We start from the raw sequence: 20,500 nt of genomic DNA, 5'->3' as shown, positions 1-20,500 counted from the left end.
TTTCTTTGACTTTTAAATGGCCGACCCTTCCCTTAGACGGAAGTGTGTTTAGGCTTTTAGTAATTATCTTATCACGTTATAAATTAATTATAGATTTTCCTCTTCGATTAACTTTCCATTTATAATAAACATAAAAAATAAATTTTAATGTTTTGTTTATTTGCGACCTTTCCTGAGAGTAGGCGGTCCTAACTTGGAAACCGAAGTTAATCAACGTTGAGCCCTTTATATCGTAAATAGCTTTTATAGAGCTAAGGATTTAAAACTTTTTAAATGAACTATTTTATGAAAGAATTTCTTTGAATAGTCTTCGTACTGTTTTCAAAGATGAACTAACGTTTAGTTTATTTATGCTACGCAGTTGTTGACGTTCAGGACGTTCAACATGCGCTCTATCGTTACGATAGAGAGAGAGTGTATCACGGTTTCACTTTGCAGAAAGAGTAAATCGATTCTGACGTTTTGTTCATTCTTTCTAAGCTTAAATGTTTTAAATTCTATTTTAAAGGAACTTTTTAATTGAAATACCTTTCAGTTTTTTCCTTTGGTCAAATAACATGTTTTTTTAACGAAATGTAATTGGGCTCTTCTCTTAGGTGCGAAATCAAGAGAGAAAGAGAGAGAGAGATAGAGACGGAGGGAGAGAGAGGAGAGAAAACGTTCCGTTCAAGCGGGTAACGTTGTTCTCGAGTTGCTCTCGTCCCTAGTCTCTGTACGGGGAGAAAGGATAAAACGTTTTTAGTTTTTTATTCTCGTCCCCAGGCTATGTGCGGTGAGAGATTGAAAACGTAGTTTTGAATGAACTAGTGTTTAGTCTCTTCCCCAGCCACTGAATTTTTTATCTTTAAATATGTTTTCTGTTTTTTGCTGGTTAATGAACTTGCATTATACGCCTGATTTCGCAATTACTACCTTTTGATGAGGGTAGAATTGCGTGTTTCAGGTAGAAATCAGTAAAAGTTTCGATTTCAGTGAAATAAGTGCAAAACAGAAAATCGAAGTGATAAAGTGATATTGCGCAAAGTGTTACAGTGTTGCGTCCGAGGGTTCGTCTGTTCGTGCCTGTCGTTCACCTAGTCCGGGACCTCTTGCAAGCTCCCAACCCAGGGGAGAAGTAATGTCGAACGACTTATGGGTTCGAGAGGCCTTGATCAACGAACAGACGTTTTCCCTCTATGGTATCGGGTGTATCTTACCAAGATCTCCCCTACCATAAGGCGAGAGAGACGTTTTTTCTCCTCGTCATCCGAAGGCTTTTCGCATAAGAAACCCGTAACAAGGTTTCGAAGCCCTTAAGCGAAAGTCAGTCCTTTCAGGACAGGTCCAGTGTCCTGGTTACAGCCATTAGGACAGCTCTGACCCTATGCAGTCATCGGAAAACTGCTCGCCGCCTAACAAAAGCGTAACACAGACTCCGAGAGTCTTTTTTTGTTGGCAAAGTGTTGCGGTCACAGACGTTACCCTCGTCTCTTACCACAACCATTTCCGTTGATCCTTAATGGGTTGTACGGCAAGACATGCAGAATATGCTTGCCTCCCTTATGGAAGACTATTCTGCCGATTAGTCCGTTGAGTCTAGCCGTTTATCTCATCGATATCCTGGCTTTCAGCCAACCTAACGTTCCTTTGTGCTTCCTGTTGACGTTGGCGTAGCTAAATCACGTCAGTCAGGTTGTTTAGAACCACACTCGATGCGGTCTCGTGTGGATTTTCAGCCACATTTGGACGTTAGGCCACTTGCTGATGCTCCTGTTGACGTTCAGGACGTTCGCTAACAATCGGAGTTGACTTGTTTTGACGCTGTGCGTCAACCTCCTCATTCTAGAGTTGTTTTGACTGCTCAGTCTAGGCAGTCAAAGCAGTCTCGAGTGGACGCTGTGCGTCCTCACGCACCTGTTGTTGTTGACAGTTCAGTTGTTGACAGTTCACAGACTGTCAAGCAGTTACATGACGTTGCGTCCTGGTCAGCTACTAATGCACCAGTGAGTGTGGACTCTGCTTGTAAAGCATTGCCACCACGGTAGGTCTCTCCCTTGCTTGAGACTCAGCTTTTATCGGACAAGGTTCCTGTAGATGAAGTTGCTGTTCCCCCTCCTACTGATATTCCCTTGAGGACTCTGTCAGACGGAGAGGAGCCTAAAGCTGCTTAGCCCTCTATGGACTTTAATTAAATCATGATGATTTTTTTAAGGATCTTTGTCCGGATCTTTTTGTAACTGCTGCTCCTCGTTCGCCTAGACGTCAGAGCTTACACTAGGCCTAGCTACTTCAAAGCCGTTGTTTATAAGCTAGTGCTCTCTCGCTCTCCTAGAGAGCTTTATGTTTGCTAGGCGACTGGTTTATCACCAGGAGGAGTTTGGGGGATACAGCCTTTGCTTTCCCTTCTTTTAAACTGGCTTATAGAGCGAGAGTCTAATATGACACGAGAGAAGTTCTCGGCTTGGGAGTTCATGCCTCTGCCCAGATAGACTTCTCAAATCTCGTAGACTCTCCCGGGCGCCTGGCCAGGAGACGCTCCAAGTTTTTTACAGGTCAACTTCACAGCTGTTTTCGAGCCTTTGAAGTTTTGCTGTACAATTATGTCATGCATAAACAAGGCTTTCAGGGATGGAAAGCGGTACCGCCTCAGTCGCTAACCCCGTCTGTTGCCGCACCTGCTCCCGTAGACCCTAAATGGGCTTTGCTGCAAGACATGCAGTCCAAGCTTGCGTCCTTGATAGAGGACTTTAATGCGGAGAAGGTTGCTGCCGAACCTTCTGGCCAACAACCTTCCAACCGGTCGGTTGTGCGTCCTGTTGACGCTGAGGTAACCTTCTCGCGTCTACCAGTTGAGGTGGTTCCTCCACCGATGCGACCCAGTGTGGGTTGCCAGCCGCACCTTGACGTTAAGCGACGCTCGGAGGTGGTTGTTGACGTTCAGGACGTTCAACAACCAGCAGAGGTGACTTGTTGTGACGTGGTGCGTCAACCTCAGCAACCTGGTATGGTGTTGACTGCACAACCCAGACGGTCTAGACAGTCTCGGGTGGATGCTGTGCTTCCTCGCGCACCCATGGTTGTTGACAGTTCACAGACTGTGCAGCAGTTCCATGACGTTGCGTCCGGCTCCGTCACGCATGCACCAGTGCGACCGGACTCAGCGAGCCAGACGTTGCCCAATCCGTTGCCGTTTCCTCATCAGTTTTCGGATGTGGAACTATCTGATGAGGACGTTGCTGAACAACAAGACGATCAGCCCCCAGAATAGATCAAGCCCTGCTATCCATCCAGAAGATGCTGAAGAAGGAACGCTGCTCAGTCAGGCTGTGGATGAGTCTGGTGGGGACGCTGTCATCCCTGGAACAGTTTGTATCACTAGGAAGACTACACCTCCGTCCTCTTCAATACCATCTGGCTTTTCACTGGAAAAAGGACAAGACGCTAGAAGCGGTCTCGATCCCGATTTCCGGAAAGATAAAGTCTTGTCTGACTTGGTGGAAGGACAATATCAACCTAAGAGAGGGTCTTCCCCTGGCTGTTCAGACTCCCCACCACGTTCTCTTCTCGGACGCATCGGACTTGGGCTGGGGCGCGACACTGGACGGTCGGGAATGCTCAGGTCTGTGGAACTCGAGTCAGAGGAGCATGCATATCAACTGCAAGGAGCTGTTGGCAGTTCATCTGGCCTTGAAAAGCTTCGAGTATCTCCTTCGAGGCAAAGTGGTGGAAGTAAACTCAGACAACACCACGGCCTTGGCGTACATCTCCAAACAAGGAGGTACCCACTCACTGACGTTGTACGAGATCGCAAAGGACCTGCTCATCTGGTCAAAAGGTCAAGACATCTCCCTAGTAACGAGGTTCATCCAAGGCAACTTGAATGTCATAGCAGATTGTCTCAGTCGGAAAGGGCAAGTAATTCCAACAGAATGGTCCCTCCACAAGGATGTGTGCAAGAGACTATGGGCCACTTGGGGCCAACCAACCATAGATCTCTTTGCAACCTCGCTGACCAAGAGGCTTCCAATCTATTGCTCCCCAGTCCCGGACCCAGCAGCAATACATATAGATGCCTTCCTCCTAGATTGGTCACATCTGGATCTCTACGCATTCCCACCGTTCAAGATTGTCAACAAGGTACTGCAGAAGTTCGCCTCTCACGAAGGGACAAGGTTGACGTTAGTTGCTCCCCTCTGGCCCGCGAGAGAATGGTTCACCGAGGTACTTCGATGGCTAGTAGACGTTCCCAGAAGTCTTCCTCTAAGGGTGGACCTTCTACGTCAGCCTCACGTAAAGAAGGTACACCAAAGCCTCCTCGCTCTTTGTCTGACTGCCTTCAGACTATCGAAAGACTCTCAAGAGCTAGAGGCTTTTCGAAGGAGGCAGCCAGTGCGATTGCTAGAGCAAGGAGAGCGTCCACCATTAGAGTCTACCAGTCGAAGTGGGAAGTCTTCCGAGACTGGTGCAAGTCAGTTCCTGTATCCTCGACCAGTACCTCTGTAGCTCAAATAGCTGATTTTTTCTTATACCTGAGAAAAGGACGATCCCTTTCAGCTCCCACTATCAAGGGCTACAGAAGCATGTTGGCATCGGTCTTCTGGCATAGAGGCTTAGATCTTTCCAACAATAAAGATCTTCAAGACCTCCTTAAGTCTTTTGAGACCACTAAGGAGCGTCGTTTGGCTACCCCTGGATGGAATTTAGACGTGGTGCTAAGATTCCTCATGTCAGACAGTTTTGAGCCGTTACAATCAGCCTCCCTGAAAGATCTCACTCTAAAGACTCTTTTCCTGGTATGCTTAGCCTCGGCTAAAAGAGTCAGTGAGATTCATGCCTTCAGCAAGAACATCGGATTTTCGTCAGACAAAGCCACCTGTTCGCTGCAACTTGGTTTTCTAGCCAAAAATGAGCTGCCTTCTCGGCCTTGGCCTAAATCTTTCGATATTCCCAGCTTATCGGAGATCGTAAGCAATGAACTAGAAAGAGTCTTATGCCCTGTTAGAGTTCTTAAGTTCTATTTAAAGCGTACCAAACCTTTACGAGGCCAATCTGAAGCTTTATGGTGTTCAATTAAGAAACCATCTTTGCCTATGTCAAAGAATGCTTTATCATACTTTATCAGATTGTTAATACGAGAAGCTCATTCACATCTGAGTGAGGAAGACCGAGCTTTGCTTAAGGTGAAGACGCACGAAGTTAGAGCTGTAGCAACTTCCGTGGCCTTTAAGCAAAATAGATCTCTGCGAAGTATAATGGACGCAACCTATTGGAGAAGCAAGTCAGTGTTCGCGTCTTTTTATCTAAAGGATGTCCAGTCTCTTTACGAGAACTGCTACACACTGGGACCATTCGTAGCAGCGAGTGCAGTAGTGGGTGAGGGCTCAACCACTACAATTCCCTAATTCCATATCCTTTTAATCTGTCTCTTGAAATGTTTTTTAATGTTGTTTTTATGGGTTGTCCGGAAGGCTAAGAAGCCTTTCGCATCCTGGTTGATTTGGCGGGTGGTCAAAGTCATTTCTTGAGAGCGCCTAGATTAGGGGTTTGATGAGGTCCTGTTGTATGGGTTGCAGCCCTTGATACTTCAGCTCCTAGGGGTCTATCAGCATCCTAAGAGGATCGCGAGGCTCCGTAAGGAAGACGTACTTATAAGGCAGAGTAATCGTTCAAGTCGACTTCCTTACCAGGTACCTATTTATTTTGTTTTTGTTATTTTGATAACTTCTAAAATGAAATAAAAACTCTTAGCTCATAAAATGTAAACATATTTTACTGGTCTCTACCCACCATCCTGGGTGTGAATCAGCTATTTATTTTGATAACTTCTAAAATGAAATAAAAACTCTTAGCTCATAAAATGTAAACATATTTTACTGGTCTCTACCCACCATCCTGGGTGTGAATCAGCTATATATTCACCGGCTAAGTTAAATATTTAAAAATGATATTTTAATTATAAAATAAGTTTTTGAATGTACTTACCCGGTGAATATATAAATTAAATGACCCTCCCTTCCTCCCCAATAGAGACGCAGTGGGACGAGGAGAAAATTGAGTCTTTGTTTACATAGAGCTTGGTATCTGGCTGACAGATGGCGCTGATGGGCACACCCGCAACCTGTATAGCGATCGCTGGCGAGTTTTTTTTGTACAGTTTTTGTCTGTCGAGCAACAGAGTTGCAGCTATATATTCACCGGGTAAGTATATTCAAAAATTTATTTTATAATTAAAATATCATAATTATCCAATGGCGGTGGTGAAGGAGACCGTAACAAACACTATTGGGGAGACAACTAATGCAATTTTATTGAAGGGTAGAACTCGCGAATTAGTAAAGCGTCATGTAAGCTCTTTGATTCCAATTTTAAGTGTAAAGGAAATGAATGTAAATTCTGATCAGTCTGGGAAATCTGTTATTACTGATGACTCTTTTCAGATTGTAAATAAGGTGCGACGGAAAGCCGCCATGGAAAGTGAAAGCAGAACTAAAAATATGCTTATTAATGAATAATTTAGTTCTGTGGAAATGTATATTTTGTATATATTTGGCTGGCTATTGCAGTAAAAATTTATTTACAATTTTGTTCTTAATTTTTGTAATACTGTAGTTCAATAACGTGGCTTTATTGAACCCTTCCCCTGGAGTGTGGAAAATTAAAAGGAATTTCATTTTTTATTTGCATATTAATTAAATACTTCCATTACTTAGGTGTGAAAATGAAAATTGCTTTATATTTATTTAATTTGCCAAATACACAATTCGTGATCTCTGTTATTTTAGAGGAATCTAAACTGAGCTTGTTGTCACAGTTACTTACAATCTAGTTAGCTAGTAAACTACCGAGATCACCAATTGAGTGTTTACATTAAAGAAAACAGAAGTCTGTTCCAGTGCTTTTGTTCTGGTAGATCAGTTCGACGTGAGGCAGAGTGGAGAGAGGTTTGTCGATCCATCATTACATACAGTATATCCGACCGATCGACGATCCTATGGTTTTATCCGGAAATTATCTTCGCTCTGGATTTGGATTTATTTAACCTCATGAACTCGAAGTAATATATAAGTGCGACATCGATGGGGCTCATGGAGACGGCAACCGGGTATTATTCCGTATATCGGAAGTTTGAACCCCTGAGACTACCACACCACCTCGTCCATTAAAGTGCAGCTTTACTCCTGCCAGGCTGATATAAGATGTAAGTAACTTGGTGATTATGCACGCTCAGTATGCTTCAATTTATAACAGTTAACAATTCCATTCATGAATTGTGGCAGCCAGCGTGTCTGCTATTAATATTTAATATAATTTGACCTTTAACATTTTAAATTATACTGTATTTGGTGTATTTTATCAACTTTAAACGCAATTTTCACTGTTTCACCTTTAATATAAATTCGAGTAGATTATCGTGCTTGGCTTGTTATTTGTCAAGTTGTTTTCTTTATATAGCTCGAACTCTCTTAAGGGAAATTTTTTGCGTTGGGTTAGATGCTGTTTTATATCCTTTTACAGTGTATTGTTTCATAAATTTCAGGTCAGTGTTGAATAAAGGGATATATGGTGAAGAGAATATTACTGCATACGACCACTTGTTAATTTGAGTGGTTGAATATTCTCGAGGACTTCGGAACGGCAACTCAGCTTACTGCTTTCCATTATTTAACTATGTAAACGATCAGATATATTGTTAAATATAGTCATTTTAGAACTATATATTTTATTATATCCCAGAAGTTTATTCAAATCTCCTGCACGACCGTGCGATACTTCACCTGCGCGCAAGCGCTCTCCAACGCGCCAGCGCACTCACTTATGAACGCCGAAGGTCTCCTACACGCCCACGCGCTATCTCACCTGAACGCGGTCAGTCACCGTCTCGCCCTATGCGTCATCCCTCGCCAACGCGCCGTCGCTCGCCGACGCTCCATTATGCTCCCGACGCTCCATTATGCTCCCGACCGACAGCGCTCGCCCTTAAAAACGTGCGCACCCTCATATGCGCGCCCACGCGCTTTTTCACATGCGCGCCCACGCGTTTTTTTCCCTGCGCGCCCACGCACCCACTCACCAACGCGCCCACTCGCCTGCGTGTCCTCTCGCCCGCGCCCTCGCCCACGCACACCCGCACCTTCATCTCCGCGCTCCTGCGCGCATGTGCGCCAACGTTCGCCCGCGCGCGAACCTGCGAATTTTCCATCGCGCGAGTGCCAGCGCGATCTCGATCACGATTCCCGCCGGGTTTCGCAGCGCGAGCAACCTTGTGAGACTTCAGGAGGGCGTACTTCCAGGTCATCGTCGTCACGATCCCCTCCCCGTAAGGGCAGGTCAGTGCACTTGCAGGAGGCGGAAAAATCTTCAGAGTTCTAGGCAACACTCTTCTTCTTCTTTTCAGGTAGGCCCTATGGTGTCTACTCCCAAGGATCGCCCGATCCCCTTCCCTCCAGCGGGAACCCCTGACACTGCCTCTGTCAGCCGTCAGCCTTGGTTTGGGTCCCTGATCAGAGGCGTCGTTCTGGCTGTTAAGCCTGCCCTTGCCGATCTGGGCCTCAAACCAACGTCATCGTCTCCGCTGAAGAGAAAGAGTGGAGTAGACTTCGTGGTGACTTCCCGTAGGGTTAAACTGGCTCCTAAGAAGTCCGTCAGGAAGGCCCCTTCCCCCTCTCGGTCGTTCTCTCCTTCGCCTGTGGACGAAGCCTTTCCATCCTCAGAAGAATCCAGCGAGGTGAGACCTTCCACGGCACCAATGGGAGGAACCCCACCTCGTGTAGGGGTAGAGAGGAGCCCTCAGACTTCTTTACTGGAGTCCTGTATCCCTCCTAGAAGGGAGCCCAAGGACTCGAAGACTGTCCCCAAGTCTTCTTCTCGGATTCGACCAGAGCCAGCAAGACCCCAGGAGAACGTCCACGTGTCCTCCTAAGTAGAGCAGTTGGGGACAGGAGACTTTGCTGCCAGCCCACCAGGAGGAGAGCAGCATGAGTCGGAGCATGCCTTCTGGCAGGTCCTGAATCTGATGAGACAGCTCAACAGGTTCAAGGACCCAGAGACCACCCCTCGCGAAAGCAAGGATACGGTCCTGGACCAAGTCTATGGCACTCAAAAACCCCCGAAGGCCAGTGCGGTTCTGCCCTAGTGTCAGAGGGTAAAGAGCGCCAGAGACAAGGTTGAGGGCCAGCTTTCCAAACTCGCCTCCTCCGGCCGTTCCTCTGCCGGTAACAAGCTCCTCCCACCTCCTCGTGTACAGCAGAGGAGGTACTTTGAGATCATGGGGGAGCCTTGTTTAGCTCTTCCTCTCCACCACTCTGTGGAAGAGCTTACCAGGGGAACCTCTCTCGAGAGACACTCCTCCCGGCAGGTGACATTCTCGGCTACTGAGATCCTGAGTCAGGAGAAGATCGCCAAGTGTGCCATGCAGGCCACTTCGTGGCTGGATGTCTGGCTTGGGTCTCTAGGCATGCTGTTACGATCCAAGGACTTGTTCAAGGAGAGCACCACGAAGGCCATGGAGACCTTCCTCCTCTCGGGCACGCGCACCATTGAGTTTCTGGCCCACCAATTTTAAATATTAAACTTAGCCGGTGAATATATAATAGCTGACGTCTCCGACGGCTCGACAGAATTCAAAAACTCGCGAGCGATCGCCATGAAGGTAGCGGGTGTGCCCACCAGCGCCAACTATCGGCCAGATACCGCATATACATATAAACAGCTCCAGTTCTTCTCTGTCGGTTCCATCGACAAGTCGATTCCACTCGCTATTATGACCTCGAGTTTTCTACGGAATTGGTGAAGTACTTGGTTTTGGTTTTATTGCTTTCGCCGTATTGGATTATTCAATACTATCCTCAAAAGAAATGCTTTTGAAAGGAGAGTAAAAGTGTTTTGCCCTTGCTTTTATCTCTGGTTTTTTTCCAGAGTAAAATGGCCGACCCTTCCCTTAGTGTACGGAAGTGTGTTTTAGGCTTTAAGCAATTATCTTATCACGTTATAAATTGTTGTTGTTAATTATAGATTTTCCTCTATATATTTTATATCTCACCCGCCTTTATTAGGCCTCTTCGATTAGCTTTCCATTTATAATAAACATCAAGATAAATTTTAATGATTTGTTCATATGCGGCCTTACCTATCCCTCCCCTAATCCGAGAGTAGGCGGTCTTAACTTGGAAACCGAAGTTAAACAACGTTGAGCCCTTTCAACTTTTATTTTCGTTAAGTTTAAATCATTTGCTCTGTAAGAGTTATTAAATGAATATTTTTTAGTAGATATTTTATGAAAGATTTTCTTTGAATAGTCTTCGTGCTGTTTCAAAGATGAACTAACGTTTGGGTTATATATGCTACGCAGTTTGCGCTCTATCGTTACGATAGAGAGAGAGAGAATCACGGTTTCACTTTGCAGAAAGAGTAAATCGATTCTGACGTTTTGTTCATTCTTCTTTCAAACTGAAATGTTTTAAATACTAATTTAAAGGAACTTGTTAATTTTCAATTTCTTAGTCCTTTCAGTTTTTTCCTTTGGTCAAATAACCTGTTTATTGACGAAGGGTAAGTGGGCTTTTCTCTTCTGTGTGAAATCAAGAGAGAGAGAGAGAGAGACGGAGGGGGAGAGAGGAAGAGAGACCGTTCCGATCTTTATTCTCGTCCCAAGCGAGTAACGTTGTTCTCGAGTCATTTTTTTACTCTCGTCCCAAGTCTCTGTACGGGGAGAAAGGATAAAACGTTTTTAGTTTTTATTCTCGTCCCAAGGCACTGTACGGTGAGAGATTGAAAACGTAGTTTTTAATGAACTAGTGTTTAGTCTCCTCCCCAGTCACTGATCCTTTTAACTTTATATATTTCCGTTTTATTAGATATATATGTTTACTGTTTTTTTGCTTGTATTAATGTGCTTACATTATACGACTTATTTCGCAATTATAACCTTTTGATGTAGGGGAGAATTGCGTGCTTCAGGTAGAAATCAGTTTTTATTCATGCCTAATGTGAAATTATTGAAAAATTCGATTTCAGTGAAGTAAGTGCAAAAACAGAAAATTGTCGTGATAAAGTGATAATTGCGCAAAGTGTTATCAGTGTTGCGACAGAGGGTTCGTCTGTTCGTGCCTGTCGTTCGCCTAGTCCGAGACCTCTTGCAAGCTCCCATGCCCTAGGGAGAAGTAATGTCGTAGGACTTATGGGTTCGAGAGGCTTTAACCAACGAACAGACGTTCCCTCTATGGTTTCAGGCGTGTCTCGTCAAGACCGCCCCTACCATAAGACGAGCGAGACGGTTTTCTCCTCGTCATCCGAAGGCTTATCGCGTAAAAAACCGTGGAGCAAGGTTTCGAGACCCTTAAAGCGAAAGTCAGTCCCTTCAGGACAGGTCCAGCGTCCTGGTTGTAGCCATTGGGACAGCTCTGACCCTATGCAGTCATCGGAAGACTGCTCGACGCCTAAACAGAAGCGTAACACAGGCTCCGAGAGTCTTAGTGTAGGCAAGGTTTTGCAGTCACAGATGTTACCCTCGTCTCTTTCCACACCCATTCCCGTTGATCCTAAATGGGTTGTACTGCAAGACATGCAGAATAAGCTTGCCTCTCTTATGGAGGACTATTCTGCTGAGCAGGTTCACGATGATCCTCGCCGCTTAGCTGATCGAGATCCTGGCCGTCAGCCGCCCAAACGAGCCTTTGCTCGTCCTGTTGACGTTGACGTTACAAAGTCACGTCAGTCACGTTTTGTAGAGCCTCACTCGATGCAGTCCCGTGTTGACTTTCAGCCTCTTGTGGACGTTCAGCCGCTGCCGCATGCTCTTGTTGACGTTCAAGACGTTCGCCAACCAGCGAAGTTGACTTGTTTTGACGTTGAGCGTCAAGCACCGCAGTCAAGAGTTGTTTTGACTGCTCAGTCTAGGCAGTCAAGGCAGTCTCGAGTAAACGTCGAGCGTCCTCCCGCACCTGTTGTTGTTGCTGGTCAGTCCTTTAAGCAGTTACATGACGTAGCGTCCTTGACTGCTACTGATGCTCCTTTGCGTGTGGACTCTGCTTGTCAAGTATTGCCACCACAGCAGGTCTCTCCCTTGCTTGAGACTCGGCAAGTGTCGGACGAGGTTCCTTCAGATGAGGAAGTGGCTGATCCCCCTCCTACTGATATTCCCTTGGGGACTCTGTCAGACGGAGAGGAGCCTAAAGCTGCTCAGCCCTCTATGGACTTTAAATAAATCATGCTGATTTTTAAGGATCTTTGTCCGGATCATTTTGTAACTGCTGCTCCTCGTTCGCCTAAACGTCAGAGTTTACACTAGGCCTAGCTACTTCGAAACCGTTGTTTTCTAAGCTAGTGCTCTCTCGCTCTTCTAAGAGAGCTTTACGTTTGCTAGGCGACTGGTTGATCACCAGGAGAAGTTTGGGGGAGACAGCCTTTGCTTTCCCTCCTTTTAAACTGGCTTATAGAGCGAGCGTCTGGTATGACACGGGAGAAGTTCTCGGCTTGGGAGTTCCTGCCTCTGCCCAGATAGACTTCTCAAACCTCATAGACTCTCCCTGGCGCCTGGCCATGAGACGCTCCAAGATTTTATGGTCGGCTTCAGAGCTAGACCATCTCCTGTTAGGAGTTTTTTCGAGCGTTTGAAGTTTTGCTGTACAATTATGTCATGCATAAACAAGGCTATCAGGGATGGCTCCAATAATCTGACAGCCACGTTCTCTGCAGGAACAAGACTATCAGGGATGGCTCCAATGATCTGGCAGCCACGTTCACTGCAGGAGTACGTAAGATGCAAGTGCGCTCAATGTGTTCATTGTCAAGACAAACTTCACGATGAAGTCTACCAAGCTGTCTTGACAGCATTAATGGAAGGCGACTGGATGGTCTCTCTCGACCTTCAGGATGCATACTTCCACATCCTGATTCATCCAAACTTTCAACTACATCTGAGGTTTGTGGACGGAAAAGTAATGTACCACTGTCGAGCACTGTACTCCGACCTCATTCCTGCTCCTCTTGTTTTTACAAGGCCCTTGCAAATGTAGCAAGCTTTCTACATTTTTTGAGGATTCAGAGCCTCCCTTTATTTTGACGACTGGCTAATCAGGGCGTTCGTCATTATATCGCTGTCTGGAGAGCCTCTAATGGACATTAGACCTAACCAAGGAGCTAGGTCTCATAGTGAACGTAGAGAAGTCGTAACTTACAGTATCCCATCCCAGACTATTCTTTTTTTGGGAATGGAGATACTGTGTATGATTTTTCGACCCTTTTCGTCTCCCGCAAGAATGGAACAAGCTCTGTTAAAAGTCCTTCACTTGCAAGAGAAAAACAGTTTCTCTGTAAGAGTTTGAACTAGCCTCATGGGAACTCTTTCATCGCTGGAGTAGTTCACTCTTTGGGGAGACTCAACCTATGCCCTTTCCTATTTCACCTAAACATTGGAACAAGGAGAAGGGCTTAGTGAGTATCTCTTTCCCAATCTCCAACTCAGTCTAGACATGTCTGACTTGGTGGGACAGCAACATCAGACTTCGAGAAGGTCTTTCTCTTGCGATCAAGAACCCAAAGCGATCAAGAACCCAAACCATGTGTTGTTTTCAGATGCAGCGGATTTGGGTTAGGGAGCTCCACTGGACAGTCTGGAAGGCTCAGTTCTTTGATCCACGGATCAAAAGGAACTCCTTTTAAGGCAGTAACATCTCTCCTTTGGCGAGATTTGTGCAGAAATGAATGTCTTGGCGGACGGCCTCAGCAGAAGAGGACAAGTCTTCTCCATGGAGTGGACGTTGCATAAGACTGTGTGCGAGAAGCTATGGATGACATGGGGTCTACCCACCATAGATCTTTTTGCTACTCTCTCTGACAAAGAGGCTCTCGACTTACTGCTTTCCAGTTCCAGATCCAGAGGCAGCTCACATAGACGCTTTCCTGCTGGACTGGTCTCACCTGGACGTTTATGCCTTTCCACCTTTCAAGGTCCTAGACAAGGTGCTGCAGAAGTTCACCTCTCACGAAGGGACCAGGTTGACATTGGTTGCTCCACTCTGGCCCGCGAGAGAGTGAGTAACAGAGGTACTTCAATGGCTGGTAGACATTCCAAGGAGTCTACCTTTAAGGATGGATCTGTTACGGCAGCCACGTAAGGAGTCTTCAGCAAAGCCTCCCCGCGCTTCGTCTGACTGCCTTCAGACTATCGAAAGACTCTCAAGAGCTAGAGGATTTTCGAAGGAGGCAGCCAGAACGATTGCGAGAGCTAGGAGAGCATCTACCATCAAGGTCTATCAGTCGAAGTGGGAAGTCTTTAGAGACTGGTGCAAGTCATCATCCATTTCCTCTTCCAGTACCTCTGTAGCCCAAATTGCAGACTTTCTCCTACATCTGAGAAATGTTCGCTCCCTCTCAGCGCCCACTATTAAGGGCTACAGGAGCATGTTGGCGTCTGTGTTCGGACATAGAGGCTTAGATCTGTCCAATAATCAAGATCTCCAAGATCTCCTTAAGTCCTTCGAGACCTCTAAGGAGCGTCGTATGGCAACTCCTGGATGGAACTTAGACGTGGTCCTAAGGTTCCTAATGTCCGACAGGTTTGAGCCATTACATTCAGCCTCCCTGAAGGATCTCACCCTCAAGACGCTTTTCTTAGTGTGCTTGGCTTCGGCTAAAAGGGTCAGTGAGATCCATGCCTTCAGTAGGAACATCGGCTTTTCAAAAGATAAAGCCACATGTTCACTTCAGCTTGGTTTTCTTGGCCAAAAATGAACTGCCTTCTCGTCCTTGGCCTAAGTCATTTGATATACCTTGCCTGTCAGAGATCGTAGGCAACGAGCTTGAAAGAGTGCTGTGTCCAGTTAGAGCTCTGAAGTTTTATTTAGCTCGGACTAAATCCTTACGAGGTGGATCTAAGGCTTTGTGGTGCTCAGTTAAAAAGCCTTCATTGCCTATGTCAAAGAATGCTTTGTCATATTTTATTAGATTTTTAATCCGAGAGGCTCATTCTCACTTGAGTGAAAAAGAGCGTTGCTTGCTTAAGGTTAAGACGCACGAAGTAAGAGCTATAGCAACTTCTGTGGCCTTTAAGCAAAACAGATCTCTGCGAAGTATTATGGACGCGACCGTTTGGAGAAGCAAGTCGGTATTCGCGTCATTTTACTTAAAAGATGTCCAGACTCTTTATGAGGACTGCTACACACTGGGTCCATTCGTTACAGCGAGTGCAGTAGTGGGTAAGGGTTCTACCACTACATTCCCTTAATTCCAATATCCTTTTAATCTTCTCTTGAAATGTTTTTTAATTGGGTTGTACGGAAGGCTAAGAAGCCTTTCGCATCCTTTTTGATTTGGCGGGTGATCAAATGTCATTTCTTGAGAGCGCCCAGATTAAGGGTTTTGATGAGGTCCTGTTGTATGGGTTGTCGCCCTAGATACTTCAGCTCCTGGGAGTCTTTCAGCATCCTAAGAGGATGGCTGGGCTTCGTGAGGAAAGCGGACTAACAAGGCAGAGTAATCGTTAGAGTCAGCTTCCTTACCAGGTACCTATATTTATTTGGGTTTGGTTATGATATAACTGTCAAAAACTCTAAGCATATACGCCGTAAACTGTATTAATTCTGGTCTCTACCCACCACCATGGGTGTGAATCAGCTATTATATATTCACCGGCTAAGTTTAATATTTAAAAATGATATTTTGATTATAAAATAAATTTTTGAATATACTTACCCAGTGAATATATAAATTAAAGGCCCCCCCTTCCTCCCCGATAGAGACACAGCGGGATGAGAAGAACTGGAGCTGTTTACATGTATATGCGGTATCTGGCCAATAGTTGGCGCTGGTGAGCACACCCACTACCTTCATGGCGATCGCTCGCGAGTTTTTTAATTCTGTCGAGCCGTCGGAGACGTCAGCTATTATATATTCACCGGGTAAGTATATTCAAAAATTTATTTTATAATCAAAATATCATGTTTCGAACTTGTGGGCAAACTCGATCTTGAAGCGTCGTGATGCGGTGACCGAGAGGTTCCACTTGAAGGTCCCAGCTGTGGATGTCTGCAAGCTCAGACACTCTTCCATCCTTTTAAAGAGCCTGTTTGAGCCCAAGGATGTGGAACGGACAGCTGAGAGGTGGAGGAAATCGAACCATGATTCTCTCCTCCAAAGGGCTCTTACATCCAGACCCTACAAGCCTCCAGCACCTCAACAACAACAGCCTCGTCAGTCTAAGACAACGAAATGGGCACCGGCAGCAAAGGCGAAGGTGTCCAAACAGCAGCCCTTTCCTGTCAAAGACAAGAAGGGCAGAAAGTCCTCCAGGGGAGGCAGGAATCATAGAGGGAGCGGCCGAGGCCACAAACGCTAGGATTGGCAATCCCCCTGCATGTCCACCAGTTGGGGGATGCCTGCAAAGTTGCGCATTCAGGTGGCAGCAACTCGGGGCCGATTCCTGGACGATCTCCGTGATCAGCCAAGGTTAACGCGTCCCGTTCATAACATCTCTACCTCCCCTGACAGCGAATCCAGTGTCGTTGAGCTCCTATGCCATGGGATCGCAAAGGGGCTAGCCCTTTGGGCAGAAGTCGAGACCATGCTCAAGAGGGATGCTCTCCAGGAGGTCGTCGACGGTTCCCCAGGCTTGTTCAGTCAACTCTTTCTTGTAAAGAAGGCGTCTGGAGGCTGGAGACCCGTCATCGACCTCTCAGCCCTGAACAAGTTTGTCAAACAAACTTTGTTCAGCATTGAGACAGCAGACACGGTCAGACTCGCAGTGAGACCCCGAGACTTCATGTGTACACTGGATCTGAAGGACGCGTACTTCCATATCCCAATCCATCCGTCTTCCAGGAAGTACTTGAGATTCAGCCTAGACAACAAGATCTACCAGTTCAAGGTGCTGTGTTTCGGTCTCTCCACAGCACCACAGGTGTTCACCAGAGTGTTCATCCTGATATCTTCGTGGACACACAGGATCGGCATCCGTCTCCTCCGTTATCTGGACAACTGGCTGATCCTGGCAGACTCGGAGTCAACCCTTCTTCGACACCGAGACAAGCTTTTGGGACTTTGCCAAGATCTGGGGATCATGGTAAATCTCGAGAAGTCTTCTCTGCTTCCATCGCAACGACTGGTATATCTAGGAATGATATTGGACACCAATCTCCACAAAGCCTTTCCATCAGACGACAGGATAGCAAGGCTGAGGAGGGTCGCAGATCCTTTCCTCAGACGAGAAGAGCTTCCAGCCCAATCTTGGTTACGTCTCCTAGGTCACCTTTCCTCCTTGGCCCGTCTAGTTCCAAACGGCCGGCTCAGGATAAGATTCCTCCAATGGTGGCTCAAGTCCCGGTGAAATCAAGGCATCGATTCCCCTGACATTCTGGTCCCTATGGGACCTGTGGAACAGACGGACCTGCAGTGGTGGTTGACCGACAGAAACCTTCGAAAGGGAGTGGATCTTCTCGTCCTCCCCCCGGATTTGATGCTGTTTTCGGACGCGTCAAAAGAAGGGTTGGGGCCCCACGTTCTGAACCAAAGGATCTCAGACCTATGGTCAGAATCAGAAAAGTACCTCCACATCAATCTGCTAGAAATGAAGGCCGTATATCTGGCACTTCAACAGTTCCAATAGACCCTGGCGGGTCACTCCATAGTGGTGATGAGCGACAACACCACAGTAGTGGCTTATATCAACAAGCAAGGATGTACCTTTTCACAACAGCTATCCCATCTTGCAGTAGAGATACTGAGATGGACCAAAGTCCACTCCATCTTACTATTAGCTCGCTTCATTCCGGGCAAGAGGAATGTGCTCGCCGACAGTCTGAGCAGAGCGTCACAGATAGTGAGTACCAAGTGGTCTTTGGATCCTCTAGTAGCCAACAAAGTCCTGACTTTGTGGGAACCCCGACAGTGGACCTGTTCGTGACAGCCTTGAACTTCAAGCTGGCGCTGTACTGTTCCCCAGTCCCGGACCCCAAGGCACTCTGGCAAGATGCCTTTCAACAACGGTGGGACAACATCGACGTCTACGCCTTCCCACCGTTCTGTCTGATGAGAAGGGTGCTCAACAAGACCAGACTATCGGTCAATCTGTCAAAGACCTTAATAGCTCCGCTATGGCATCATGCAGAGTGGTTCCCGGACCTTCTGCAGCTCCTGACGGATCTCCTGAGAGAACTTTCTCCACGACACGAGCTACTCAAGCAACCACACTGCAACATCTTCCACAAAGCCGTAGCATCACCTCGACTTCACGCCTGGTGACTATCCAGCATCTCCTCACAGAGAGAGGCTTTTCGCAACAAGTTGCGGAGAGGATGTCTCGACACCTGCGAAAGACATCCGCAGGGGTCTACCAGGCGAAGTGGAGAGTCTTCTGTGATTGGTGTCGTGGAAGGGGTATCTCTCCCCTCGATGCCACTATTCCAGCAATAGCAGAGTTTCTTGTATACTTGCGGGAGGAAATGCGCCTTTCAGTCTCGGCGGTGAAAGGCTATCGTTCAGCCCTAAGCCTGGCCTTCAGGCTGAAGGGAATAGACATTTCTTCCTCGCTGGAACTTTCTTTGCTCATACGAAGCTACGAACTTAACTGCCCGCAGTCGGAAGTGAGACCTCCATGGAACGTGGTTCGGGTTTTCAGGTTTCTTAAGAGACCCCATTCGAACCATTACGCCAGGCTTCTGATTGTAACCTGACTTGGAAGACGGTGTTCCTGCTCGCTCTGGCGTCTGCCAAGCGTTTCAGTGAACTTCATGGTCTCTTCTACGACGTTGCCCATTCAAGGGGATGCGGGGAAGTATCGTTCGGGTTCCTCCCTGAGTTTGTAGCCAAGACTCAAAATCCTGGAGTTCCGGACCCACGGTTCGATTCCTTCAGGATTTCGAGTCTCCGTTCTGTAACAGATGACCCAGACCATCTGTTACTATGCCAAGTCTTAGGCGTTATGTTAAAAGAACAGCTGCAGTCCGTCCTCGCGTGCAAGCCCTGTTTGTGAGCACAGGAAGGGCGAAGAGGAGGGTCATCAAGAATACAATCCCAGCCTGGATTCGGAGGGTCATCTATCATGCCCTGAATCCAGACCCTTCTCTGTCACGTCACCCTAGAGCACACGATGTCAGGGGCATCGCTACGTCCTTGGCTTACAAAAGAAACTTCTTTGTGACGCAGGTACTTCAAGCTGGGGTCTGGAAGCGTCAGACGACCTTCACAGCCCACTACCTGCAGGACGTGACCCACAGGAGCCTCGATACATTCTCTATCGGCCCTGTGGTGGCTGCACAACAGCTGGTCTAACCTCAGGCTCCTTAATGGACAGGTAGCAGAAGGTTGAGGGCATTGTTACCTGGTTTTAGTCTGCATGAATGAAAAAGTATCTCTGGCCCTTACTCTTTTCTTCATCCTCCCCTCTCTTGGGGAAAGCAGCATCCTGGGTTCTCTGCATAGCTGACCTCAAACCTCTGCAGGTAAGCCATGCTTCCGTGTGTTAATATAATACTGTCGCGTCCCCCATACCCTGACGAGGTGGTATTGAGAACGTCCTAGCCTAGAATTCCATCTAAAGGACTTCAGGTCAACTTCCTAGGACGAGTCACGCCTATTCCTTCACACACAAGCTTATGTAAGCCGCATGTTCCTTGCGGAGCAAGGAATTTGCGAGGTGCAGGGACTCCTTTTCTCGAGTGCTACTCATTCGGGTTCTGAGTCCCCGGGGAAAAGCCAAAGCCAGTAAGGCTGGGACTTTCCACCATACCTAAGGGTTAAGTCACCCTATGTAAATAGCGTGGTTTGTATTTCAGTTACGGAACAAATGACAATTTCGGAGATAATTTGTATTTTTCCTAACCATACAAACCTTAGCTATTTACACATACTTGTCCGCCAGCTCTGTCCCCCGTGAAGTCCTACCTCTAAGCGAAGTGAATCAGTTCACCGGTGTGTGAGGGGGGAGGGGTAGCTAGCTACCCCTCCCCTACCCCCTCGCTAACTAGCGAGAGGGTAGTTAACCCTCGTTAAAAATATAATGGCTCGTCATTTCAGCTACGCCGAAAGTAATACCCTATGTAAATAGCTAAGGTTTGTATGGTTAGGAAAAATACAAATTATCTCCGAATTTGTCATACTAAAAGAAGTAGCTACTGATCACATTTAAATAATTATAATTAATTTCCCTATTAGATAACAACACAGCAAACCTGCCTTTAACTATCTTCACCAGGATAACCGTACCTATGGTTACCACAACAAAAGAAATATGACACAAAATAGACACATGAATTCACTAACCTAACTACAAAAATAAATACAAGGCTCTTCACTTCTCAGTAAGAATAAATGAGGGGAGAGGCACAACTAAAGACGTTATCCTCTCTTCCTTCCAACAAGTAGGGCAGGCACGGTATGCTAGGTCCAATAATCCGCTAACAAGCAAACAGAAAATCTCTGCCTTACCTGGCAACGGCCTCCCTACGGGCCACCTCACGAGCTAGCAAGCTCCCAACCTCACTGCAGCTGCAATAATTAGCTGGGACTAGGTAGCCAGAGTCGACCAACT

The 20,500-nt window shown here is 46.7% G+C and overlaps 1 protein-coding gene across 9 annotated transcripts in view; it reads left to right on the top strand.

Annotated features, from left to right (window-relative positions):
• Positions 1-20,500, top strand: part of LOC137618676 (gastrula zinc finger protein XlCGF57.1-like) — a 416,476-nt gene that overhangs the window by 201,381 nt on the left and 194,595 nt on the right. The window contains exons 1-2 of one of the 9 annotated variants that reach the window (XR_011039787.1): positions 6,554-7,177; positions 7,517-7,700. The exons of 7 other annotated variants lie outside the window; for them this stretch is intronic. The gene's annotated coding sequence lies outside the window, so the exon portion shown is untranslated. Of the gene's footprint in view, positions 1-6,553; positions 7,178-7,516; positions 7,701-20,500 lie in introns of those variants that run through there. One more of the 9 variants, XM_068348821.1, reaches the window with a different exon arrangement.

The sequence above is a fragment of the Palaemon carinicauda genome, chromosome 25, assembly GCF_036898095.1.
Source record: "Palaemon carinicauda isolate YSFRI2023 chromosome 25, ASM3689809v2, whole genome shotgun sequence".
NCBI lineage: Eukaryota > Metazoa > Arthropoda > Malacostraca > Decapoda > Palaemonidae > Palaemon > Palaemon carinicauda.
This window is presented reverse-complemented; position numbering and strand designations above follow the sequence as displayed.